Source organism: Felis catus, chromosome A1 (genome assembly GCF_018350175.1).
Source record: "Felis catus isolate Fca126 chromosome A1, F.catus_Fca126_mat1.0, whole genome shotgun sequence".
NCBI lineage: Eukaryota > Metazoa > Chordata > Mammalia > Carnivora > Felidae > Felis > Felis catus.
The window spans coordinates 10,809,501-10,830,687 of record NC_058368.1 but is presented as its reverse complement, the minus strand read 5'-3'; the positions used below and the strand labels follow the sequence as shown (position 1 = coordinate 10,830,687).

The 21,187-nt window shown below is 39.2% G+C and overlaps 1 long non-coding RNA gene across 2 annotated transcripts in view; it reads left to right on the top strand.

The window, feature by feature from the left end:
* The window catches only part of LOC109497305, a 339,187-nt gene that overhangs the window by 92,225 nt on the left and 225,775 nt on the right, over positions 1-21,187 (top strand). Inside the window, exon 2 of one of the 2 annotated variants that reach the window (XR_006593233.1) lies at positions 18,608-18,719. The exons of the other annotated variant lie outside the window; for it this stretch is intronic. This is a non-coding gene — a long non-coding RNA (uncharacterized LOC109497305). The remainder of the gene's footprint in view (positions 1-18,607; positions 18,720-21,187) is intronic. 2 annotated transcript variants of the gene reach the window in all.

The window sequence follows — 21,187 nt, the reverse complement described above, 5'->3', positions numbered from 1 at the left end:
CAAAGATATTTATACCACTACTAAAATATCATTCAAGTGAAACTTTCTACCTCTTTTTTTTTCTTCAATGTATTTGGCTTAAATTTATCATTGAATAATTTTGTAAGAAGTAAATGTGACTATTGAGAAATTAGTAACATTTTTTTATTCTCTTGATGGAAAACTGATATTATTTCATTTTATGGCCTGAGATTCCCATGGCACAAATAGTATGTAATCAAAAATACAAAAGTGAAGTTAGACTGGGAAAAGGAAAGCAGGAAAGAATATGGCTATGGAATGAGCTGTACTGTTTCCAAACATGTTTGCATGTGGCCCCTTTACCCTAATGAAAATGACTTTTATGGTCATGCTAATTGGTTTCCATGTTTCCTTGCACATTTGATTCTCTTGGAGTGATTGAATGCTTGAGAAGACATTAATTTCTGTATGTTGCAAGAATACTTTAACCGTAAACTCCCTGTGTGCTCAAAGATGATGCCCAACGTTATTCTTTTTTATGCCCAGTTCCTGGTCCAGGCCCCAGTTTCCTCCTTTGCAAAAAGAGGATAGTAATAGTAACCTCATAGTTTTACTGTGAGGATGAAATGGTGCCTGAAACAGTGTAAAAGCACCTAAAACAGTGCCTGGTACTCATCAGTGCTCAATAAATGTGAGCTATGATGCTTATATGCTTTAGGAATATTTTACAGATAGCAGTTGGGAAGGATTTTGGCCACACACACTAATGCTCACACACAGAGCACCCAGAGGCTCAATAGATAATCTATCTCTCCCTCAGGAAAGCTCCTCACCCTTCAAAGCCACCAAAGAGCAAACCAGACCTTGTTCACGTGCATCCGTGCCTGTTCACGGGACCCTGAAGTAGCGAAGCCCATCCATCTAAGGGTGAATTACACTCCACCCCAACAATTTCCGTTGATGCACTTCCCAGGGTCTGACTTTGTAACAAGTACAAGAAGAAATCTGCATTTCTGGATGTACAACAGGGTTCTGAGATGCCACATGGCAGAAATGAACACTCTCTGATGTACAGCTCATGAGCAGCGGTGGACAGGGCCAGCCCTGCCACCAGCGAAGGGTTTAAATCAAACGGGTATCATGTGACGTATATGACACCCAATTTTCCAGTGAGAAGTTCTCATTCTAACTTGCCTAAGATTGTTATTTTCTCCCCTTTGGATTGAAAACTAAAGAATTTTATTTCAATACCTAAATGTATCACTTTTTTCATCATACGACATAAAATTCAAAGGATTCAGCAGCTAATGGCAAAGTATACATTTCTTGGGATGTGTGAAAGAAGGGAAAATCTGTAAGAAACTCAAGATATATCATGTTTCTGATCTTCTCCTCCAAGATATCCTATTGTCTCTCTTTGGTAATATAAAAATGATAATCAGATGGGACACCTGGGTGGTTCAGTCAGCTAAGCCTCTGACTCTTGATTTCAGCTCAGGTCATGATCTCACAGTTCGTGAGATCGAGTCCTGCATTGGGCTCTGAGCTGACAGCATGGAGCCTGCTTGGAATTCTCTCTTTCTCCCTCTCTCGGCCCCTAGCCCACTTCCGCTTGAGCATGCACTCTTTCCCAAAATAAATAAACATTTAAAAATAATAAGAATCGGAGTACCCACCTCGTAAGATTGCAAGGCAGTTACCAGGCCATCCAACATTTAACACACATGATTGTTTTCACTGAACACTCATAACTGATTCTCAGCTTTTAAATATGCATATTACATGAACAGTGGTCAAAAGTCTACTTTCCTCAGCTTCCTTGTTAATCTTTTTCCTTGCTCATGCAGAGTTTACTTCCCCCAGTTGCATCGTGAACGTGCCCTTGACTGATCTACAGAGTTCTCCTGAGCGTGTCCTCCCCCTGAGGGAACTATTACCTTATGTTTCTCTTCACCATCTGTTTGTTTTCTGCAAAGCTTTCTTGAAACTCAGCCTCTTGGAACAAGAGAATAACAAAAATGAAATTTATGGCCATCGATCACTTTTAGATAAAGCTGAATGTCTTCCAGCCACTCTGAATTGATTTTCTCCCCACCCCCCGACCCCCTTGAGAAAGCAACAGAAAGGAGTTAGAAACCATGCAGGGGACTGAATCAATATAAAAGTGAGGAGAATTTCATGGAGGGAATCATATGTAGAAAGGCAAGAAACTGGCAGCATTAGTTGATAGAGGCAAGTTGCTTACTCAGCTTTATTAATACCTCACTCGGCAGGCCGTAAAATCTCAGATTTTTCCACCTTAATCTGTGTCCTGGCTCCTTTGTGTAAGGAATTCACTGTCATTTGTTGCATCCTCTCCATGATTCAGACACAGTTAAGGCCCTTCACAGTGACATTAGCAAGTGCCTGTTGTATGTTATGGCATCATAGTGTTAAGAATAATGAGCTCTGAAGTCAGGTAAGAAGGTAATAATTATAATGATAGTGATGAATTAATGTTATTTTTTGGTTGGGAACAATTTTTTAATCTTGTATTTTTTTAATATGAAATTTATTGTCAAATTGGTTTCCATACAATGCCCAGTGCTCATCCCAACAGGTGCCCTCCTCAATACCCGTCACCCACCCACCCACCCCTCCCTCCCACCCCCCATAAACCCTCAGTTTGTTCTTAGTTTTTTGGAGAGGGAGGGAGCCAAAACATAGGAATTAACGTTATTTGAATATCACTACTTATTTCCGCTGAGAGCTAAAGGCTTGTCCGTGTGAACCCCTTGTCCTCCTTTGGCCCCTCAAAGGCAACTGACTACTGCCTTCCCTAATGAATCTTTTAAATTTTGCTTAAATTTTGGTAAAACACATATAACCCAAACTTGGCTATTGTAACTGTTTTTAAGCATACAATTCAATGGCATTTAATTACATTTACAGTGTGGTGCTATCATCATCATTATCTTTTTACAAAACTTTTTCATTAGCCCAAATAGAAACTCTGTACCCATTAAGCAACAACTACCCCCATCTCCCCACACCCTGGTACCTCAAATCTACTTCTTGTCTTTATAAACGTTCCTATTAGAGATATTCCACATAAATGGAATTATACGCTATTTATCCTTTTGTGCCTGGTTCCTTTCACTTGGCACCATGTTTTCAAGGTTCATCTTTATTATAGAGTGTATCAGAAATGTATTCCTTTTATGGTTTGATAATACTCCACTGTGTGTACAGTTGATCCTCATTATTCGCAAATTTTCTTTCTGCGAATTTGCCTACTCATTCAAACTTATTTGTAACCCCAGAATCAATGCTTGTGGCCATAGGTGGACATGTTCAGGGTGGCAAAAATTTGAATCACCTGATGCTGATGTTCCCAGCTGAGGATGAATAATGCTATAATTAACATTGATACACGAGTATCTATTTAAATTCCTATTTTCCATCCTTTGGGGTATATACTTAGGAGTTGAGTTTCTGGGTCATATGGTAATTCCACGTTTAAGTGTTTGAGAACACACCAAACTGTTTCCTACAGTGGCTGCACCATCATAGATTTCTACTAGCAATGTATAAGGGTCCCAGTTTTTCGATATCCTTGCCAATATTTGTTGTTGTTGGTCTTTAATTGTAGACATTTTAGTACATGTGCAGTGGGTATCACATTGTGGATTTGATTTTCATTTCCTTAGTGATTAATGATATTGAGTGTCTTTTAATGTGCTTGTTGGTCCTTTGTGTATCTTCTCTGGAGAAATGTTCGTTCAGAGTTTTTGCCTACTTTTTAATTGGGTTGTTTATCTTTTGGTGTTTGGGTTATAGAAGTGCCTTATATATCCTGGGCACTCTAACCCTATCAGACATAAAGTTGGCAAATATTTTCTTTCACTCTGTAGGTTGCCTTTTTACTGTCTTGATAATAAGGTTTTATCTTTAATCCGTCCCCTTCCCATGTTGCCTTAGGTCACACCCTCACTATTTTTTTTTATTTTTTTTCAACGTTTATTTATTTTTGGGGGGGGACAGAGAGAGACAGAGCATGAACGAGGGAGGGGCAGAGAGAGAGGGAGACACAGAATCGGAAACAGGCTCCAGGCTCTGAGCCATCAGCCAGAGCCCGACGCGGGGCTCGAACTCACCCACCGCGAGATCGTGACCTGGCTGAAGTCAGACGCTTAACCGACTGCACCACCCAGGCGCCCCAACACCCTCACTATTTTTAGTCAGGATTACTTCAACACATTCTGGACTCCAACTTATGTCTTCACCTTTGCTCTAGTATTTGTACCCTTCTGTAATCCATTCTCCATTCGGTTGTTAAATATTTTAAGAGATAAACCTGATTAAAATTTTCAGTGTTTTCCCGTAGCAATCAAAAGAAAATCCAGACTCCTTAGGATAACATTATTCATCATCTCAGCCACATCTTATAGACCATTCTTCAACTGGTAGCTGATGCTTCAGTCACCAATCAAAACTTATACTGTATTCCAGGCAACACAACACATACTCTCATAGCTCTGTTCATTTGTGCACGTGACACTCTGCCTGGAAGACTTCTATCTCTCCAATCTTCACGTATTACAATTCTACTTACTGGGACTTGAATGCAAGATGCTATGATGAGCATAGATGTGTTGGAAAATAGATCACTGGGGAGGAAATTAAGTTATATGTGAATATAACTTAATAGTAGATAGTGAAAAAGCATGAGGTCAGTTTAATCTACTTAATATGCAAGATCTAAAGGAAGCTCAATAATGTGACTCTTAACGTAATTTGGATCTTAGAAAATTAATTAATACAGCATCAATGTAAACTAACTGGCATTAGACCTATTAAGGAAAGACTGCCCAGCTGCCAGGCAAAGTAACTTGGGACACCAAGCTACTGTCTGAATTATCGTGATGCAGTGATACACGTAGAAGGATGAATCAGCCTCCTGAAGGCTTGGAAGCCAGCCATGCTGCTGAATGGACCAGTGGAGACTGCCCAGAGGGTAGTGATGGACTGGACTCTAGGTGGAGTCAAAATGTAATAATGGTAAGTTAAGTCTGATCTGGGGAATCTCAGGGGTATAGCAGCTCCTTGTTTTCCCAGGGGCCTATTTGCTGGTGAGTGTAAATAGACCCCTGCTGGCAGATTCTTTGCACTTCTTATCACTTCTTATCACTGCAGGGAAGGAATGGTTCTTAGGGTTCTTGCAGGGATAAAGAGTATTATGAGGTGAGAAGTTGGGACAGCTGACTGCTTTAACTCAGGAATAGATCAGCTTTTTCTCTGTGAAGGACCAGATAGTAAATATTTTTGGCCTTTTGAGCCAAGAGGCCAAATCAAAAATATTGTATTGGTACTCCTAGAACAGGAGGGAAAACACATTGCCCCCATTTTTAAAAAAACTGATGACATTCAAAGTAGAATAATAAAAAATTGAGTACGAGTCTAATACAGGCCTACTGTGGGGAGTAAATTCTTCCCATTTTGGAATATTAATTCACCCAGTTGGGGTACAAAGTTAGTGTTCCCTCTCATCAGATTGATTGGAAAAGTTCATCTGTGAAAACTGTTCACAGCTTGTGGGCCATACAAAAACCGCTGTGGTTTTGCCAGACCCTGCAGTTTAACCAAATACTTCCTGTTTGTTAGAGCTGCCAAGGGGGTGTGCAGAAGGCAAGCATGAAGGGTAGAGGAGGGTTGTCAACCAAACATTTTGTTCTTGCACACTTCCAGTTTTCACAGCTTCCGCTTTGCCCACCTTGACCTTGTGTCCTCTTTCGGGGAAACCTTCTCCGACTACCCTATTTAAAATCACAATCCCCTCTCCCACCAATCACTCCTGATTCCTCTTACCTTATTCTGTTTGTTTGTTTGGTTTTTTTTTTTTACATAGCCTGTATCACCTTTTCACATGCTATATGATTTCCTCATTCATCATTTTTAATGTTCACTTTAATGTTAAAAATGTAAGCTTAGCATGAGCACCAATCTTTTCTGTTTTGTTTTCTAACCTATCCCACATACCTGGAGTAGTGCTTGGCATATAGTAGGTACTCAGTAAATGCATGTTGGATGAATCTACATGAAATGTATCATTTCATCTTCACAAAAGCTTCTGATAAATTTTAATATCTATATTTTACATGTGAGAAAACTTTCAGGTGCAGGGAGGCTAAATAATATGCTGAAGATTATACAGCTAATTCTATTACCACTGTCACCTTCCTACTCCAGGTAAATTAATTATTTCATACTAATCATGTACCAGAAACTCCTCAAACGTCTTATTTAATCTCACCTATGAGATGAGTGGCAGAGTTAAAATTCAAACCCAGGTTATCTGATTCCTAAGCTCATGTTTTAATCATGTAGTTATTGCCTGAACTGTAATCAGAAGTAAATTCACAGCCTTGCAAGTTTTTATTATAATCATGATGAAAACAAATTAGTAAGAAGATCATGAAAAAAAAATCAATAATAAAATGAATGTAGAAATAACTGTGAAAACAGTAGACTTGATTAATCCAAGATTTCTTAGGAAAAAAAGATGAATCTCTCATGAATCTAATTATGTAAAAGGAAGATAAATCACATTAACAAAAGCACACAGGAATTATAATTCAAATGCAGAGGTAGAAATTACAAGGTTGTTATGGATTAAATTGTGTATCCCACCCCCCCACACACACCAAATTCATATGTTGAAGTTTTTACCCCCAGTTAACCTCAGAATGTGACATTATTTGGAGATAGAGTCTTTACAGAGGTAATCAAAGTGAAGTCATTAGGATGAACTCTAGTCCAATATGATTAGTGCCCTAAAAAGGGGGATTTGGGGGCACAAAGATATGCAAAGAGGGAAGGTTACATGAAGACTTAAGGAAGAGAAGACCAGCTACAAGCCAAAGAGGGAGCCCTGTAACAGATCCCTCCTTCACAGCCCTCAGAAGGAACCCTGCTGACACCTTGATTTCAGATTTCTGGCCTCCAGATCTGTGAGACAGCAAATTTCTGTTCAAGTTACTAAATTTGTAGTACTTTGTGACAGCAGCCCTAGAAAACTCATGCTCCTCCTAAATTTGAATTTATTTAGATTTTCAATCAGGATATGGAAATAGGCTAATTATTGTGTTAGAGCTGCTCTGTAGGATTCAAATTTAAAACTCATCATAGGTTTTCTTTTTACATTCCCCACTTTGAATTTGGAAAGCATTTGAATGCAACCAATAACAACCTCTTCTTCCATGAAACTTCTGGTATTCATCTATTAGGGAACTTTTTGAGAATCCCTAATTACTTAGGTTAGTATTTAAAATGGATTTTGGCAATGACAGAAAAATGTGATTCTAGGCCAAAGAAAATTTGACAGAAACAGCCAAACCACTATAAGGCAGGCAGGCTGCTTTTAAACTTGTCTTGTTGGTGAGTAGAACCCTTTGGCTTAGCTGAGCCTCTTGGAACTGCTATCTTTTTCATCCTTTGGTTTTGCTGTTTTTATTGCTGGATTCCAACTGCAATAATTAATGCCTGTCTGTCTGGTTATGTCAGAAAGAACTCCTTGTTCTTCAGAACAAGATACAGATATGCCATGAAAAATATGTGAATTAATATAATGCCTCTATTTCAACATTCTACCCACGTTGCACATTGATCCTGATTACCCTTGGTTTTGGCATTCTCTAAGGGAGTGGGGCCACTTACCTGTGACCAGCACATTGGTGACCAAGCCAGAGGCCACACATAACTATGAGTGGTATATGTACCAGAAAAAAATTGATGATATTTACCTTGAAGTGGAGCAAATAGTCTTCCCGTGAGCAGGATCACCCCCCCCCCCACCCCGACCCCGGGTCAGGTCAGGATCAAAGCTCAGAAATTATAGGCCTTGAAGTAGTTGAATTACATGAGTGGATTCAGAAGCAAGCATACATGAGTCGGAAAGAAGTGCTAGGCATGGCCAGATATTTTAGGTTGTCTGTCTCCTTCTCAAGGTTGCTCTGACCCCTCAGATTCCATGAGCAAAACTGAAATGGAAGAATCCTGCTGCTCCGTGCAAGTGGAGCAATATGTATAGTGAAATAAACCACAGTTTGGGGTCAGGGAGACCTGGGTCCAGATCCTAGTTCATGTGCTTCTAGTTGTGTGATCTTAAGAAGATTGATTAACCAATATGACCTTAATATCCTGCATCCGTGTCATGTGAATAATAATATATCGTAGCTATCTCAGAGGGCTTTTGTTAAATATGATTATGTTTCTAATTCTGTGTGCCTGATACATAACGACAGTTTAACAAGAATTAAAAATGCAGACATGACTGGGAAGTACCACCCAAAGAACAGCCATAGCTAGTCTTCCTTGGGAGACCACATGAGACACAAGAGATGAGAAGATCTCCACATGAAATTATAGCAGAGAGTTACATGAAACGAAGCCGCAGACTACTAGTCTGGCCTCCTAGCCTAGCTTTGGCCCTGGATCATAACTGGGACCAGGTTGAATCTCCACAGGGAATCCTGGATTGGAAGATTTCCTCTTCTTCGGAATCACTTTGCCACCTCACCAAAGGGCCCCAGTGTAGGAATACCATCAGAGGATGAGTTTCTGGATGCCTGAGAATCTCAACTGTTTTGCAAGAGCACAGACCAGTATGGGTTCTCCTCACACTCTAAGATTTCAGTCCACCCATGCCTCTCCTTTTGTCGGGATGCCCCTAAGAGTCAATGAAGTAGGTAAGATCACCACCCTGCTATTGGTATCACATTAAAATTGTTTCCTGCTGTACCGATGTGGAAAATGAGAGAGTCTAACAGTTTTAATATTTTAAAGGAAAAGATTTCTTTAGTAGAATAAGTGCCTTTGAAAAGGTATGAAATTGAAATTCCGTATCTTTTACAATATGGTTCAGTGAGGTTCTCTGGCTTGGCAGAAACACAGAGTAGGAACAAGAATCCAAATCCATGTGGCTTATAAATGGAGAGGCAAAAATTCTGGGCACATTCATGTGATCACCAACCCAGTTCCCAAGTAAGGCCTTAAAATAGACTAAGCATTTGTGATTACCTCCTCATATAGGCACATATTCCAGTGGCCTCTTGAAGGATTTAGGCATGCAATTTTATCTCTGATTTAACATGTATGTCATTTCCATAAGGAAAAGTGATCCAGCTTAAGCTTGACACACCGTAGCTTGGACAATAGTAAACTATAGGCACCTTGAGAAAGACACTGGTTGGAAATCCATGGTCATATAACAGCTGCCAGTAGCAACTAAGGCTGCTATTACAAATACTAGAGACTGAGTGTCTTAAACAACAGATATTTATTTCTCACAGTTCTGGAGGCTGGGAAGTCCAAGGTCAAGGAGCCAGGAGATTTGATTCTGGGTGGGAGCCTTCTTTCTGACTTCCAAACAGCTTCCCTTTTGCTATATCCTCACATGGCAAAGAGAGGAAGCTGGGCTCCTCCTCTTTTTATAAGGGCACCAACCCTGTCATAGGGCTCCACCCTCGTGATCTAATCTAAGTCTATTACTTTCTAAGAAGCCCTTCCTTCTCATACTGTCACATTTCGGGTTAGGGCTTCAACCTATGACTTTTGGAGAGACTTAAACAGTCCGTAATGCCCACCAACTCCAGAAAGCCTTGAGTGGCCAAATGAATTATTTTAGGAATCTTTCTTAAGTTTTCCTTTCCTTGGGCTAAGAAATCCTGAATGCAATCATGAGAACAATCACTTGTTGCAAATTATACTTTCCGAACTCTGATGAATAGATTGATGAATGGCATCTTGGAGGAAGGTCCTTGCCCAAGAACAAATGGACTTGTTCAACATTTTGATCAAAGATTTAGATTTATGTTGAGATCAGAGAGTAGGCTTCTCAAAATGGTGTATAACACAAGGCTTAACGATGGGGAATTCAGTGGGTAGCAGAATTGGATTCCTAGAAGTCTCCATGGGCTGAAGCAGTGAATCACATCTTACAAGATGAAATTTAACAGAGCTGGCTATGTAAGGCTGTGCACCTGCATTTGAGAAATATCAACTACACAAGTAGAGATTGGGCAAGATGTGGTTGTAATAGCAACTTGGGTTGCTATTGCCTTTTATAAGGCATGCATTCTAGTTAAAGCAGTTTCATATGAATGGGAAATGTGATGTCTCTGCTGAAAAAGGCAATGTGGTAACAGAAATGTGTCATCTGGAATGAGGTGGGTAATAGCCTGCTCAGACCCACACCTGTGCCCCTTGTTCAGGTTGACTTTGCACTTAAAAAAAAAAGAAAGAAAGAAATGGACAGGGTCACGTGGGTGGCTCAGTAGGTTAAGCACCTGACCTCAGCTCAGGTCATGGTCTCACAGTTTGTGAGTTAGAGCCCCATGTGGGACTCTGTGCTGACAGCTCAGAGCCTGGAGCCTGCTTTGGTTTCTGTGTCTCCCTCTCTTTCTGCTCCTCCTCCGTTCACACTCTGCCTCTCTCTGTCTCTATCTCTCTCTCTCTCAAAAATACATGAACATTAAAAAATTTTAAAAAAGAAAGAAAGAAATAGACATACTGGACCATGTTCAGAGGAAAGTATCCGGGAGGGTACAGAAGGACAAAGCTTTGGCACACAAAGAGAGCTTGACAAACCTGGAGATGTGCAGCCTATGAAGAAGATGGCTTGGGGCCACAACCTCCTCCTTCAAGTGTCATGAGGGGAAAACAATAAATCCATTTTATTTGGTATGTTATGTTAGGGAAACACTAAGACAACTGATGAAAGCTTACAGAAGTGTGGATTTTGGTGTAATATTATTTAAAACTTGTCAATAGTCAGATATGCTTACACTTCTTATAATTTTCATGGCTACAGCCTGGACATCCTGATGGTGATTTACTTGAGAAATCTTTAAGCTTGGTATTCCATTGCATGCATTACATTCAGGTTCAGCTATGAATAACAAGAAATCTCAAAGTAAAAACTTAAACCACATAAGGTTTTATATCTCCCTCACATAAAATACAAAATAAAACATGGCCTCGGGGCCATGATGGCCTCTTGTACTAAAGTAATGATGTCTGCATTCCAAGGGGAAGGAAGGAGGTAAAAGGTAGAAGAGAGAAAGAGTTCACCTCACTGCTTTCCAGGAGACTTTCCAGAAGTTCCACAGAATCTTTCTGCTAGTACCTCAGTGGCTAGAACTTAGCCTAAGTTGGAGTCTGGGAAATGTAGACTTTATATGAGTGACAATGTGCCAGGCCTACAAGAGAGCCCTTACTGAAGGGGGAGATGAGGTGTTACAAGGCAATTTCTGCCACAATCTTTTTATGGCCACAGCCTCCACCTTTCTTCTTGTTTTATTATTTCTTTTGTAACTACTCTTCCACTGTCACAGAGGTTACAATTCCTTGATCCCTCCACATTCCTCTAGTCCATCAGCCCTCATGTCTTCCCTTCTTTATCTTACCAGCTCAGGTTTTCAGGGTACCATCTGTCCTATTTACTTCCTCATGAGCATTCTCAATTCCCTTCATCACTATCCTTTGATGCACTCAGTGGCCAAGATCTAACCCTGGATTTAAAATCTACCTTTCACCATTTCACATTCAAATAACCCAGCATTCCCAGAAGTTATGGCAAAACCGTGAACATTGGTGCTGTGACAGTCCTTGGATTCCCATGTCAGGCAGGCCCCTGGCTTTCATCATCTATCCTTCTGTTGCATCACAGTTATTGCTTTAGCTCATGCCCCTCCATGGCTAATCTAAAACATTATCATCTCTCTCAAGTATCGGCCTCCTCATTCTCAGAAAATTATCTAATTTCTGGTGCTTCCAAACATGAAAAGAAAGTTAGGCCTTGGGAGTTGTCATACCTAATATTTATTGAGAGTTTATTAGGCTCAAATACTAGGTTAAATGCTGTAAGTCTATTATCCCATGTAAACCTTACAATTCAGTCGTTACTATTGTTGCTCTCAAATATGACCCTCTATTCTTAGGGTAAACATTGCTTGGTCATGACATGTTATTCTTATAACACATTGTTGAATTTGTTTTTCCAACATTTTGTTTAGAATTTTTGCACCTGTGCTCATGAGGAATATTACCAAATCAATATGGAATCAATGGAAAAATTATAAAGTAGTCAATCATATTTGTTTTGACAGTTATTTAAAGCTGAAATATAGCCCCTTTTTTTCCCCAGTAAAATTATTTCTAGGTCACTTGAAAATTTTCACTTACCGGGTTTATTGAAAAACTTTATTTACTGAGTTTATTTTATAGCTTTCTGCAAAAAGTATTTTTGCCTCCACCAGCACTATGGCAGAATCCCCAAAGCTAGAAGTGATCTCTTCCTTCCCCTCCTTGCTGGGGGACTCCTACTTTAAGAACTCCACACACCACATCCTTCCAGGAAGTGTTCTCCTTCCAAGAGTCAATGAGCTCAAGGGTAATAGGTCCCTGAGGCCTATCACACAAGCTTTTCATTTCAGTCCTTTTCCTAATCAGGAAATCCTATGCCTCAAGACACAACTATCTAGCAATACAGATATTTCTAGCATCTATTTCAATTCTAACTCTTAAATTTGAACTTCATTGAGAACAAAGCCAGCCATCTATTTTTGAGTGAGGAACATGACTCAGAATCATCCACTAATTCAAACCAATTGAAAGTGTTTTTCCATAGGTTTGATAATATCCTGATATCTAAAAGGTCACTAAAGCATAAATACATGTATTCTTTCTTGGAAATTAAATATGAATTAAAAATAAATAAATAAATACAGTTTGTGATTCAGGGTACTAGAGTTCACTGTTAATTTAATAACTAAAAGAGAATAAACGAATGTAGCTTTTTAAAATGTCCATCGTGTCAGATCTCAGCATATTTAGTTGTTGGGCATATTTGCAGATTTTTGGCTGTGGAATTTAGCCCTAAGAGAATAGCAGATTGGCTGACTTATGGTAAAATTCATAGGTAAATACCCAGATGACAGGTTCGGAATTCATAGGGTCTACATAAGACTAGCCCTTTGGAGGTCACCAGCCAGTGAGTTGAAATTGTACAAACTCAAATGTAAAATTCTTCTAAATATAAATAACAACATAAATGTGCAATGAGGAATGCAAGCCTTAATAACAATTCATGTGAAATAAAAGGGGTTTTTTTTTGTTTTTACTTTTTATTTAAAATAACATGAATATGCCATAGAAGGAAAGATAAAAAACAAAAAAATGGATGCCATGTAAGCAGAGTGTTCTTACCAAGGAAATGATACTCCTGACTTCCATGCTGATCGGACTAAGCAGGTAAAAAGGGACTCAAAGAAGCTAGAATAAATCCAAAGAATCACCAAGAAGAGGCAAGCTTTCAGAGTCTTTTTTTAGGAGCAGCAATGGATAAAGAATGCTGTTCTATTTAGTATTTCACGTTATTGTTCTGGGTAATGCAAATATATTTGTCTGCGATAGCACTCACTGACTGAGAATGCAGTTGAGCAGCTGTACCTTTATTTTTTTTATATATATTTTCTTTTAATAGTATGCTTATTTTTCTGCCTGTGTTCTGGAGCAGAATGAGAAAGAAGGAAAGTGAAAGGTTTTGGACTAGAGAGGCATCAGGGCACCAGAACATACAGGGTTTCCTGGGTGAGAATAGGACTTAGGAATTGCTTCTCATGTGATGGTGTGTTCATAAGTATCGGAGAATGGAAACCTCTCTGGCTAACTGAAGGAGAAAAGGATGTAATACAATGAGTTTGGTGCTTACGACATCTTTGGAAGGGCTAGAGAAATGGGTTCTCAGTGGACCTCTGGGAATGACTTTCAGAAAACTCCCCCCCCCCCCCCACAAGAATATGCCATGGAAGCTACTCTTCTGCCAGGATCAGGAAGGTAGAGACAGGGGCCCACACAGCATCTGCTCTCGAGCACACAGTTGGCACTTTGGTCAGGGATCAGGAAGCTGCTGCTTCTGCAACTGCCTGTTTACATCCAAGGTGGTTTCTGGGCAGTGAGATGCTGCTGCAGAAAACAAAACAAGACAAAAAACACCCTCACCATTCACAATGGTGCTTGACAGTAGCAGCAGTTAAGGCGGTGGTTAGATAGCCCCCGTATCATTTCTGTGTTCATCATAATTGGCAGAATCTAATGTTGTCTAGAACATAATTGCAAGGCAGTTTTAAACTCTGTGTACTGGACAGGTTTAGAATCAATGCCAAGTGTTGATCCCCAATATCAGGCACCGATGGATAGATTTCTAAGGGAGCAGAGGAGAGAAGACGTGATTTGACTTAACCTTTTACAAAGATGGTGGTGGCTTCTCTGAGACAGGACCACAGGAGAGAGCTCAATGGGAAGTGGGGGTGGGAGGGACAAGCCCAGTAGGAGGCTATTGTAAACAATAGGTGAGATGCAGCGGGGATGGGCTTGGACCTGGGAGGCAGTGGTGCAGGTGAGGAGAGTGGGAAGATGATTGGTTTTTTTTGAAGGCAACCTCAAACACCTCTGCTGATGGAGTAGATACAGGGTACAAGAAAGAGAGGAGTCAGGAAATTATTCAAAATTGTTGGCCCACACAATTAGAAACCATTTGTTGAGGTGGGAATACTATGGGAGATTTGGAGTTAGTTGAGGGCAGTAGAAGCTATGTGTAGAGATATCACACAGATTGGTGAGAGCGATGTCATATGTCATCATATACATTTATTTTTTATTTTTTATTTATTTTTTATTTTTTTTAATATGAAATTTATTGTCAAATTGTTTTCCATACAACACCCAGTGCTCATCCCAACAGGTGCCTTCCTCAATGCCCATCACCCACATAGATGATATTTAAAGTCATGAGACCAGGTGATTTTAAACTATGTAGAATGTATTTGAAGGAACGTCTTTGGGCTGATCCCTGGGACCCTCAAGTGTTTAGATGGCGAGAGAGTGAATAGAATATAGCAAAGAGGAGTGAGACAGGTTGGCCAGTAAAATAAAAAAGGAGAATTGAGACAGAGGAGTGCTCTAGAAGTCAAGAAGAAAGTTATCACTTGTATCAGATATTGCTGGTGTGAGAGGAGTGAGAGTTGATCCATGGATTTGACAACATTGAGGCCATGGATTTGTGGAATGGCAAGGGCAAAATCCTGACTGGAATAGGTTGGAGAGACAAGTATAGACATCTTTTTTTTGAGAGAGAAAGGGAGGGAGGGAGGGAGGGAGGGAGAAATGTGAATGGCAGGGGGAGAGGGGCAGAGGAGAGGGAGAATCTTAAGCAGGCTCCATGCTCAGCACAGCGTTTGATGTGGGGCTCAATTCCATGACCCTGGGATCACAACCTGAGCTGAAATCAAGAGTCAGATGCTCAAGCATCAAGAGTAGGACTCTCAACTGACTGAGCCACCCAGGCGCTCCACAAGTATATGTATCTTCCAAGAAAATTTATTGTAAAGGGGAGCAGAGAAATGACTTATGGGCTCAAGATAGCTATTTGGGTTAAGGGATTTTTTTTTCCAAGTTGGTCAGTAGCAGACCAAGTGTGTTTGCTCTTGGGAATGGTTCAGTAGTGAGGGAATATTTGATGACCAAGATGATACTTGATTATAGATTTTGAATCCTTTTTTTTTCTTCTTAACATTATGAACATTTTTTTTCATGTTATTTTTTGTAGGTGGCTTTGATGGTTATATTCCATGGGATGAATACAATGATCTTAGAAGCCTTCTCCTTATGTTATATGTTTAGACTTTTTACTCTTATTTGCTACTGTAAATAATGCTGAACATCTCGCTATATTTGTCTCCCCATCTTTGTCGATTTTTTCCCCATTTCTCATTTCCAGCTGAGAGGTTTAAATATTTTAAAGTCTCCTGCACTGACACATTTGCTTCCAAAAAATCACGTTCCAAGTTTTCAGTTTGGGATTTAAACATTTTTCTCTCAAACGAAATATCAGACAACTACTCTAGACCTCACTTTCTAACTCAGTGTCATGCTGATGTATTGGCAAAATATTGGAGGTTCGGAAAAATGCCCGAAGTGGCCCCACATCACTTCGGCAGTAGCTTAGAAACAGTTGCCAAAGTTTCACTGTGGAGCAGTGTACTTTTTGCTTTATATATATTTTATAAGGTTCCCCAGTGTAAGAGCTGAGTTACACTGAAAGGAAAATATCATTGGGAGATTTATCTAGATCTTTTAGTCGTTAGCGATGAAATTGATTGATGTGTTTAACTTCCTGCATGGGACCTTTCTGACAGTCAAGCTTATTGCTTCAAAGTGGGGGGAAAGGCAGGAGCCTTTTTCTAGTTATTTCAGAATGAAAAGGGGTATGAATGAGGTAGTAAGTATGCAGTTATCTGGAATTGGGGGTGCAAAGGAACTAATTAAATGAAATTACAAATATTAGCAATGAATTGTTAGAATCTTTTAATTTTCTGCCACTGAAAAACAATTTCTTAATTTGTGGGAAAGAATTAGAGAGGGAAGGATTTACTTTACAGCTTTCCCCCTCTTGCCTATCACCAGAACACATCCAATCATACATAGTTTCATACTTTTATGTAGTTAGATCTCCTTTCGTATTGTAAACACTCAAAATCTCAAAAGAACGACATTGATGTTTTACTGATTTTGACATGATGAAAATGGACAGCATCTATAGTTCCCTCTAATTTTCAATACATTATTATTTGTATGGGATGGATGATCTTAAAGATTGAGGGGTTTGGGTTTTTGTTTTGGTAATGAAAGTTAATCACAGCATTTTACAATCATTTTAGATACGGTATAAAGCCCTAAAGAAAATCACTCAACAGCAATGTAAAACTCTTTAAAAACCAAGTTCCTCCTTTCAGTATAGGTTCTCGGTCTCTTGCCTACATTTCCAGAATGTAAAATAGGCTCTGAAAATTGAAAATCTTTTGTGTAATTCATTTGACTGCAAAACCTTATCTGACCTGAACTCACTTGGCCGCAACACTTGACCTTACTTGACATGAGGCTACAGTAAGTCTTCATTCACGATGCTTTATGTAAATATTCATACACTGCTATATGGAAATGTTAGCGTATTTAATTACTGATGCTGCCTTAGAGCCATGCAGCAGAATTCTGAATACTGAAGCGCCTATGACTCCAAGGGCATCAGAAGAGGGATTGCGAATCTACATTACTTTCAGTTTTCAGTTATAATACTGCACTCACATTTCCTTTTTCTGAAAATAATTGTTGAAACATACAGATTTCCTAGATAATAGAGTTATAAAATAGAGTAAACCTTTAAGTTGGAATTAACTAGCGCCACATTCCTATATTTTTGGTTCTGTTGAAATTCACTGCACCCGGTCAAAATAGTAAAATGGTTTCAATGGTTAAGAAATGAGTCTGGTTAGATTATCACATGCATGTCCATTTCTTTTTTATTCTGAGGTTTCTCATAGCACATATATATTTAATATTTTTGTTATATGATAGTATACATGTGAGTATATATTTGATGATATATAATTGATACCTTCATCCTCTATTGATAAGAAGTATACTTTTGTGACCAAATTGTTCCTGATTGGGTCTGTGGACGCAGGTAAAGGTAGAATAGACACAGCCTCCAAGAAGTTCCCAGATAGTAATTTCTCCCTTAGCAGATTTTTGGAAAACTTAGTTTAAGCACATAATAAAGGTAGAAAGATGACCCCAAAACTTTTATTTTTGTGGTATTCAGGGGTTTGTACAAATTTACTTCAAAAAAGAAATTTACCCCCCAAAATTGATTTGTCTCAAAGAGATGTAAACATGTAAATAGTTTATGTGTTAATAATTGACGAAGATGAAGAGATGGCTGGAGGACTTCCAAGAAACCAGATGAATGAGAACCCAAAAACAGACCCAGGTAACCGTAGATAGAGTATCTTCCTTCTGTGACTTAAACTTTTGCCCTCAGTCAGATCTTCTGATTTCATCTGATGTAGGCGGGGTGTAGAGTAATTATTGTCCTGTTCCACTTTGTTATTTTGTGTTTATAGGTTTATAGATTACGGATTTATCTAGTTAGTTAACAGAGATAGAGAAATACCCCAATTTTTGCAAAGAAAATGTGGCATCTCATACAGAAGGGAGACTGCCAAGGATCTAGATGCCTCAGGAATAAGGTTTGGAGCCATCCACTAGGCAAAGGACTCCCAACAGACAGGTTGGGGCCTGGCCACGGTAGAAAGAGCTGGTAAAGTGATAAAACTACTTGTTAGCAACCAGTTGCTGAAATGAGGATGATGACATAGGCCATATTCCCTTCTTGTATCATATAATGATAATGTCTTTATTTTTACCTCTTCCATTTTGCTGATATATATAGGATGTGTTATGGTGGTGAACTTTACAAACTTAGTTCACAGGCTTCAGAGTACCAGTATGGAGTTGTGAGAAAACTGGGTGAGAAATGGATTTGGCCCAGGATTCCTAAATTTGGAGCTGGATGCAGTGAGAGACTCTTGGATCATTTCCTTTTGAAACAGGATGAGCGAATTTTGATTTGTTCACTTTCATGATGTTAAGGAAGACTGACTGTTGACGTTTGAAAGTTTAAGCATGTAAGAAGAATGTATACAGATCTTAGAGGGACAAGTGGATGCTTGTCATTCCTGGTTCCCATCATCTTTGTTTTGTTTTCTAGTGCACACATCCAAACTCAGAAGCCCAGGCTGTCTTGCCACTAGGATGTGAACATTGGAACTGGGTCTAACAATCAGGTGCCTTGTGCAGGGATTCTTTTGGAAGTGAGCCAGGTGAGAAACAGACTCTGTCCAGAACCCCCATTCTTCTGAGGCATGTGGTAGTGGGAGCTGCTGGCTTTGGGCACAACAGCTTGAGGATGCCATGTGGAGTTCCTGCTGTAGGACTATGTCCACCCAATGCCAGCCAGCTTCTAAAGATTCAGTAAATGATTGCCATTAATATTTGTATAAGTAGTAGTATCAGTAGCATATAACAGAGTTCTTTAACTCTGGATATGTTTGAGCATGGACTAGATGACCACCAGGTTGCAGAGTACCTAGGCTAGGTGACTCCGGTGCATATCATGCCTTTCTTTTTGTTATCCTTGCTCTTGTTGCATAGGGAGAGCTGCCGTTTCTTTATTCCAGGTGACTCTAGAGGGCTCTGTAAAGGGGTCCTACCTTCCTATGCCCAGGTCAGCATACACACATGACTCAGACTGGTCAATAGAATACTCTATCTCCATGGACATTGTGATTTCCCCCGTAGGGGTGGCTGGATGTCTGATCCAATAGGGCTAATTCTGGGATTGATTAAGGTGCTTGGATGGGGGATCTCTCTTGTTTTCTGAGATTATTACCTCCAAAGACTATTGAGCTGCCAAGACTTTTTTTTTTTACATAGTCAAGAAGCCTGGCTTCCACTTGGGTGAAGAGAAGCAGAGGCAAATAGAGCTGAGAAATGGAGAGACAGAGAGAGAGAGAGAGAGAGAGAGAGAGAGAGAGAGAGAGAGAGGAAAGTGTGTGTGGTGGGGGGAGGCAGGGAGGCCGTGTCTCAACGGCATCTTTTGAACACGTCCATCAAGCTGTTCCTTAAGTCACAGAATGGATTTCCTAGTGATGTGAGCCAATGGTGCCATTTTGGATTTAAGCCATTTCGGATTGAGTTTCTGACCCTTGTAACTGGGAAAGTTCTACGTGAAAGAGCAAATATTTGAATCTGAGATACTGAAATTTTCTGTAGAGGAAAAGAGGAAAAATATTTCTCTTTTCTTGAGCACCAAATCATATTCAAACCCATATCATACCCTATGTACATGTTTTATTTTTCAAACAAAAATTATGAAAGTAGATTTTTAAATCTATGGACAAGGGAAAGTAAGAAGAGAATACTTGTAGGGTCAAAAATAGAAGGGTGAGGGTTAACATGTTGCACACTCCCAACAGAAATAAGTTTTGTGATGATTGATTCCCCTGAGGGGCCCACTCTTGTCACCAGGCATTTCTATTCTTGACACCAGAAAAACAATTAGGTGGGTCCCCCAGTCCAAATACCCACCTATACAACACTACTTGTGAGGTTCTTTAGCTTTATGAATACAAAAAAACTGAATGAGAAAAACCAAACCCATAGGATGGAAAAAGAAATTCTATATAGAGAGCAATTCCAAAAACTTATTTTAAAGCAAAAAAAAAAGACCTATTTGTTTCAAGGAATAATTTTGGTTTTAACCATATTTGGATTCTTTTTCTACCAGTTCATTCCCGAGTTTCTTATTATTTTTTACGTATTGCTTAAGTACTATTAAAAGATAATCTAATTTTATTTAATCTTCATAGCATCTTCTTAGGGAAAGGGAATCTTTAAGAAACTAAGAAATTAGCTCAAGTTTCACGATTTGTAAATATGGAGCCAGAACAAAACTATATGACCTAAATCTATTTTCTTTCTCTTTTTAATTATTATAGTTGTGTTAAGAATATTTAACATGAGATCTACCACCTTAACAGATTTTTAAGTTTATGATGCCATTAAATGTAGGCACAGTGTTATATGGAAGTTCCCTGGAATTTATTCATCTTACATAACTAACGTTTTATACACATTGATTAGCAATCCCCCTCCCTGCCTTTCCCCAGCCCTTAGCATTCACCATTTTACTCTCTGTTCCTATGAGTTTGACTATATTAGATACATCATATAGGTGGAATCATGCCATGTTCCTTCTGTGAGTATCTTATTTCACTTAGCATAATGACCTCAAATTTCATTCATGTTGTCACATATTGAAGGATTTCCTTCCTTTTAAGGGCTGAATAATATTTCATTCAGCCCTTATGTGTGTGTGTATATGTGTGTGTATGTCACATTTTTTAATCGATTCATCCATTGATGGACATTTAAGTTGTTTCCACATCTTGGCCATTTACTTTTGGCCAAGAATACTTGGCCAGAATACTTTTTTGGCCATTTATAGATCTTTGGACAAGTGTCAGTCAAGTCCTTAGCCCTTTTTTTAATTGGGTCATTGGTTATTTTGCTATTGGGTTATAGGAGTTCATGATATAGTGTAGAGATTAATCCTTCATCAGATACATAGTTGGCAAATGTTTTCTTCCTTTCTATGGAATATAGATTGCCTTTTCATGCTATTGTTTCATTTGCTGTAGTCCCACTTGTCTATTTGTATTTTTGTTACCTGTGCTTTTGGTGTCATATCCATGAAATCATTGCCAAGACTGAAGCTTTTACCCTAGTT